We start from the raw sequence: 7,094 nt of genomic DNA, 5'->3' as shown, positions 1-7,094 counted from the left end.
TCCCACTGTATAAGAGGCAGGACCCCAGTTTGACGTAGTTGCATAATGAAATTCATTGTCTGATAGAAAATTGCTTAAACCAGTATAATTTTTTAAAACTGACGCTGGGACACACAAAGGTATAAGACAGGTAGAGAGTAGATTTTCCATATCATATGATTCAGAAAGACAAAAGTCTGTCACTTGTGTGACATTAGCTAATTGCACCCAAATATTATACTTCATCCGTGATTCTAAAGGATGAAGTGGGAGAGCTTGAGCCCCCACACAGCAATTAAAAAGGAAAGAGAGGCAAAGAATGACTAAGGAATTTGCAGTCAAAAACGCAAATATGGCAGCGCATAAATTCTCTGGTGTAGGTTCTTTCCCTTGTTGCCGCAGAACCTCCTGCGCTTTGGATGTTAGGTTCTTCACATCGCCCCAGGTCGTTGGTCGACTGCGATGGCGAGAGCGAAAGGGACGCTGTGCTGTCTGAAGAGTCACCTGCTTCATTTCTGGGATTGGGTTCGGGACTTGATGCCATGACATCTTTGGCTGGTCGCACACACCGGGCTGGAATCCAGAGAGGGTCTGTAGGAGTAAGCACAGCAGCATAGCCTCGTCCCCAAGTTAATAAAGGAACTGGACCTAACCAGGTTTTATCAGGCAATTGCCGATAATATACCAATGGATTAGGGAGCACAGCTTTCTGCTGAAAGTGACGCTGGTAGGCAGTAGTGTTTTGAAAAGAAATATTCAGCTGATTTAAAGTTATTAAGACTTTATTAACTTGACGAGTTATCCATGCCAAATTAGGTACCCTTGATCCCTCCTTTTTTAATTGTTTAAGTAAACAATCTTTAAATGAATGATTGGCTCGTTCAACAATAGCTTGGCCAGTAGAATTATAGGGAAGGCCATGATGAAGAAGAATATTCCATGTAGTGCAAAATTGTAGGAAGGAAGTGGAAGGGGCAATGTGTTGAGCTTGTAATTGTTCTTGAACAAGAATTTTTAAGGCTTGTAATTTGTACAGAGGAAGAGGCCATTGTTCCACCCAAACAGGTGTAGTAGTTAACCAAGTTAAGGGTAAGGCAAACATTTTATTCGTCGAAAGTGACGGTAGCCCCCCATTTACTAAGTAGGTCTCATTCCCATAAGTTGACATGAATGTCAAGAATGAAGGGAGAGAGTTGAAAAGTTACAGTAGAATTGGGAAGACTTGCAGAAAGAAATTGTGTACTTTGTCGTGCACCTTGTTGCCCTCCTACACCCCAAACACTAGGGCATGGATCAGTGGGCCAAGATGCAGGCCAATCTTTAGCTGAAATCACTGAAACATCAGCCCCTGTATCAATTATGCCCTCAAAAGGCTTACCCTGAAAAAGGACTGTCTGACGGGGTCGCTGGGTGGTGATCGGGGTGGTTAATGCAACTATAACGGGATCCGTGGAACCAAACCCGCCGTCCCCTCAATCCCTATCACGACCCCCTGCAGGGACAAAATAGGGCAAATGGAGTAATTGAGCAAGACTAGCATTGCTTGGCAAAGTCTGTGGCATGTTAGTCCATAATTGAATAAAGATGACGCCTGTATAGTCAGAATCAATTACTCCAGAGATTACAAAAATTCCCTTTTTTTCCCATGCTAGATTGAGGCAGAATTAATCCAACATATCCAGAGGGGAGAGGACCAGAAAGTTGCGAAGGGACTACTTTTACCTCTCCTGGAAATTTGAAACACACTTCTTGTTGGATAATTAAATCTATCCCAGCAGTCCCTCTAGTGGCAGCAGGGGTATTATTAATTGTTGATTGAATTACTGAGGGGGTCTCTGTTTGGACTGGGGCCAGAGATCGGCCTGCTTTGAAGTTTCCCGACCAGCATTCATTAGCCCAATGAAAACCCTTATTACACTTAGGGCATTTTGTTTTTGGACACCCCCCAGCAATATTTTGAAATGGTCGGGAGGCAGACATTCCTCCCCCAGGATTTCTGCATTCCCGTTTAAAGTGTCCAATTTTACAACAATTATAACATTTCCCCTGAGGTTTCTGAACTTTTGTAAGAGCTGCAGCTAAGAGATTAGTTTGAAAAGAGGCAGTTCCTATATCCTGACATGCTTTAATCATTTCTGCCAAATAAGGTTGAGCTCCCAATCCAATGATGGCTTGTTTACATTCAGTGGTGGCGTTTTCTTTAGCCAATTTCATGAGCAATTCAAATTGGGCATCAGGATTATCAATTTGTCGTTTCAAGGCATCTTGCAGACAATTAATAAAATCTGCATATGGTTCATTTGCCTTTTGACGAATATTTGAAAATGCTTGAGATGGTTTCCCAGTTATCGGAACTTTTCCAAAAGCTTTGTAAGCACATTCAGAGGATACTTGAAGAGTAGTCGTAGGCAAAACAATTTGTGCATTCACTGGAGTGAAAGCACCAGAGCTATATAACTGCTCTGGGAGGTAAGTACCCCCAGAAGTTGCAGCTCTTAATGCACACTGATGTCTAAACTCACTATCCCATACCACATACTGAGCTGGCATTAATAACATACGAATTGTTGTTTTCCAATCTTCCGGTACCAAAACATGATTCCTCATTGTTGCTTCTAACATGCCTTGTACATAAGTACTTCCTAACCCAGTATCTCTTATACCCTTACGCAATTCTGTTAAGATTGCATAGGAAAGCGGTTGATATTCCACCACTGGAGCTCCATTTGGAGCTACCTGTCCAGTCAAATGTACAGGACAAACTGAGCATATCTGCTAGTTCTTGCATATCTCCCTACCCTTTCGCCATTTGATCTTCTAATACATGGCAAATGGAAACATAAGATCTAGAATCCTTTTGCTCTGAAGGTGTGACATCCATCGTGGAAGATATAGGAGCTGATGGAACTGAAACCTTTTCACGATCATAATCTGGAGAGGGAGTAAAGCTTAATTGAGACCGAGCTACTGCATCAGCCCCATATTTTTCCACTGCGTGGCGACATTGATGCCAACAATGCAAAACATCAACTGGGGCTCGGGGTTCTTGATGAAAGGTGTTGCCCATTCTTTCCCAATCCTTAAGTCGGAGCGTCCCCCGTTCATGATACCAAGGACAGTTTTTCCCTATCTCACTCACTAGTTTCCTAATGTCCTTTTCAGGCATCATCATGCCTGATTTGTGTAAGAGAAACCTTAACTCTCTTACATGCTTTTGCTGCTGGTGAGATAGATCGCAACCCATACTTACAGTTTGAGAAATCCCGGAGGACAAAGGTGCACCAAGGGGTCTATTCCAGACGACGGCAAGTATGTTGGCTGTTGCTTTCCCTCGGGGGGGTGTGTGTCCCTGTTCAGGGCACCATATGTAAGACGCTAAGAAACAGTCACAGGCATGTTTTGAGCAGAAGCTGAAGCTGCTGACAACCTCTGTCTTATTTATTGCTTTTATATTCTTCCTTATAATCTCTGGATGAAAAACAAAAATTGCTAGCTGATTAATTATAAGTATTTTAACTCATTCATTCCTGGTACATTTTTCTACCAATAATGCAAGTCCTGAAAAGAATTCTTCATTTTTGGATGATGCAGAAGTGTTACATTTGCATACACTTTTTTCAGTGCCACTGTAACTTTGAACAATCACCAAACTAATGGTTGTAAGCCAAGGACTATCCAAAAATGAAGAATTCTTTTCAGGACTTGCATTATTGGTAGAAAAATGTACCAGGAATGAATGAGTTAAAATACTTATAATTAATCAGCTAGCAATTTTTGTTTTTCATCCAGAGATTATAAGGCAATAAGATGTTCTCCCAAAAGGGTGTCTGAAAATAGCCAATTATGAAATATAAGCAGATTTACTGTATAGATCGGAGAGTCAACAAAATCCATTCTAGCCCTCACAAATATCAAGTGTTTAACTTGAAATTTACAAACAAAACATTTAAACAAAGTTCAGATTTACTTTCATTTAGGTTTCCGGATGGCAAAATCAGAATTTTGAGTATTGTGGTTAAATACAGTATTTGAAGGGATTTGATTCAAATACTTTCAACACTCTTAACAAAATCCAAATTATTTCTCATAATATCTCTGGAATCGAATTAAGCTTGCTTGAAAACTGAAGTAAAAGATTCATCTTCATTTCATTTTGACCTGCATTCACTGGTAGGTTATTTTTGAATGCAGGACTCACTTCAGATAAAACCAGAGATCACACACTTCTTTTCGTCCCTGTTCCTCTTGATTTAGCTAGCCAATCAAATTCCCCTGCCCTTATTTTAGGCAAAGGACTATTTTTCAATGGTATGGGGTAAGCTAAGAGATTGGGATGTACTAATTATTTTAAAAAGTACACATGCTTTACAATGAGCCACATGGAGTCACCATCACCTGATCCGGATAGATTTAAGTCTGTCTCTCAGTTCTTCAGCTGAATATGTTCTCCTCTGACACTATGTTGTTCCGTCATCTTCCAGATCCCTTTAAACTCAACCCCCAGAGTTGCTTACACCTTAATGTCCCACTTCCCTGTTGGAACCCTGGATTCCCACCACCACAGAAGGCAGAGCAGGAAGGATTTTCGTTCTCCTCCCTGTTTGCCCTCTATCATATTAACCCCTGGAAAACTTCGTTCATACGAATCACATCTGCAGAAAGAAGAAACCACATCTGGATTGCCAGTGCTTCCTGGTTCAAACTCATGAGAATGCCCGTGATTTAAAAAGTAGTTTTTTCTGCGTAATGAACTATTCGAAATTATAAAAAACATTAACTGGGTTCCCAAATTCAGCCTGGAAGTAACGTTGCTTGCAGAGATGGGGGAGAGAAAGAGAGAGCCCTGAAATCTGGATGTGCAAGCTAAGTTATGATTGCACATCACTGGTTATGCAAAAATCTTGTACCGTAACAGGTAGTCCTTAACTTACGACCACAATCAGAAGCAGAATTTCCATTGTTAAGCCAGGCAGTTGTTAAGTGAATCGTGCCTGATTTTATGACCTTGTTGCTACAGTTGTTAAGCGAATCACACAGTTGTTAAGTGATTCCAACTTATCCCATTGACTACTTGTTAGAAGCTGCTGGGAAGGTTGCAAATGAAAATCACATGACTTCAGGATGCTGCAACCTGCTGCAACCATCATAAATACATTCTGGTTGCCAAGCACCCAAATTTGGATTATGTGATTGTGGGGATGCTATGACGGTCGTAAGTGCGAGGACCAGTCATAAGTCACTTTTTTTCAGTGCCACTGTAACTTTGAACAATCACCAAACTAATGGTTCTAAGCCAAGGACTACCGGTATCGTTTTATCCACCATCTGTTTCTATTTAGCAAGGACAATTCTTTTTTAATTGTCCTTACTTTACTTTTCCTCCAATATAATAATAATAATAATAATAATAATAATAATAATTTAATTTGTACCCCGCCCTTCTCCTCACCGGACTCAGGGCGGCTAACAGCCTTGTAAAACCACAATACAATAAATATCCATTAAAACCAAATTAAAAGAAAATATTTGAAGCGGCCAATCGTTAAAATTAACCTTTAAAATACCCTTAGAAACCCCACTAAAATNGGATCACCCGGATCTCTGGGGGTAGTTCGTTCCAGAGGGTGGGAGCTCCCACCGAGAAGGCCCTCCCCCTGGGGGTCGCCAGCCGGCACTGTCTGGCTGACGGCACCCTGAGGAGACCCACTCTGTGGGAGCGTACCGGCCGATGGGAGGTAACCTGCGGCAGAAGGCGGTCTCGGAGATATCCAGGTCCGATGCCATATATTCAGAAAAGGGGAGGGTACACTTCTTATGTATGTGGACTTCTGATTGCCAATTTTTTTTCCTGTTCCAGTTGCCACCAGAAAAAGCAGGACCACCAGAACAATAAAAATGACCTCACCAAAATATGGATAATATAATACAACCTCAGCACCCTGGGATTTGGGGGGATTTTTTGTTTGTTTTGTTTTTCTCTCAAGACAGGTTTTTTTTAATTTATGTCTGGGTTGCCATTGCCTGCTTTCTAGGGCAGAAGGAGAACAGTTTTGCCAGCAGGCCTGGGGATACCAGGAGATGTGTGAACTAGGGAGGTGGATCCCTTACTATTAATATCCTTTCCTCTATTGACAGGATAGAGGGATTGAAGGATGGAGGGATACATGATAGATAGATAGATAGATAGATAGATAGATAGATAGATAGATAGATAGATAGATAGATAGATAGATAGATAGATAGATAGATAGATAGATAGATAGATAGATAGTGCCTGGGTCACCATTATCTAAAAGGTACAGGACAGTCATTTCCGTTGGATCTGGGAATGCTATGTTTGTTGTGTATATTGTAGCTGCTGTTATTCAAAGTGATTTTCCTGCTGGACGACAATAAGAACAAGATGGAGATACTGACACTGAGAATTCAATTTCACCAAGGGACACCTCTGAATGCAATGGGTTGTTTATGAGAAAATTGCTTTCAACATCTTGTTGCTTCTGCCCATCCCTGTAGCAACTGCATCCTAAATTATAAGGTGACCAACTTTTTTACAATGATAAGGTGACCAACTTTTTTACAATGAAAAGGAGGACACAAATAAATTGAAGAAAAAATATTGTAAATAAAAGAAACATTTTATTCATTGCAACAATAATACAGAATACACTATAATATGATAAATGCATAATAAAAAACATTTGTAACAATAACATTTTATATTGTAATTATGCTTGCATGCCTATTAATTATTATTTAAATGAGTACTTTTCCATTGAATGAATATTTTTTGTCAATGTATCATCTTCTAACAATATATTGGAAATATCTGAACAAGAAATATCCTTCATATTGAATTTTACGGCAAGTGCTGCAGCTAGAGTATCAACATTCAATCTTGATTTCTCACTTTTCTAAAAATCATTAGCAATTGAAAAAACCCTTTCAACTGCTGCATTAGTTCCAGGGCAGCACAACGTAAATTGAACAAGAATAAATAAATTTTCACATGGAATATGTTCATTTTTGAAATGGCTGAATATTTCCACCCATCTTTTATCAATTTCAACGTGTTTATTTTCCCATTGTATTAATTTTTCAGAATTTAAAAATAC

The sequence above is a fragment of the Protobothrops mucrosquamatus genome, unplaced genomic scaffold (genome assembly GCF_001527695.2).
Source record: "Protobothrops mucrosquamatus isolate PMUCROS unplaced genomic scaffold, P.Mucros_1.0 scaffold2824, whole genome shotgun sequence".
In the NCBI taxonomy this organism is placed as follows: Eukaryota; Metazoa; Chordata; class Lepidosauria; order Squamata; family Viperidae; genus Protobothrops; species Protobothrops mucrosquamatus.
This window is presented reverse-complemented; position numbering follows the sequence as displayed.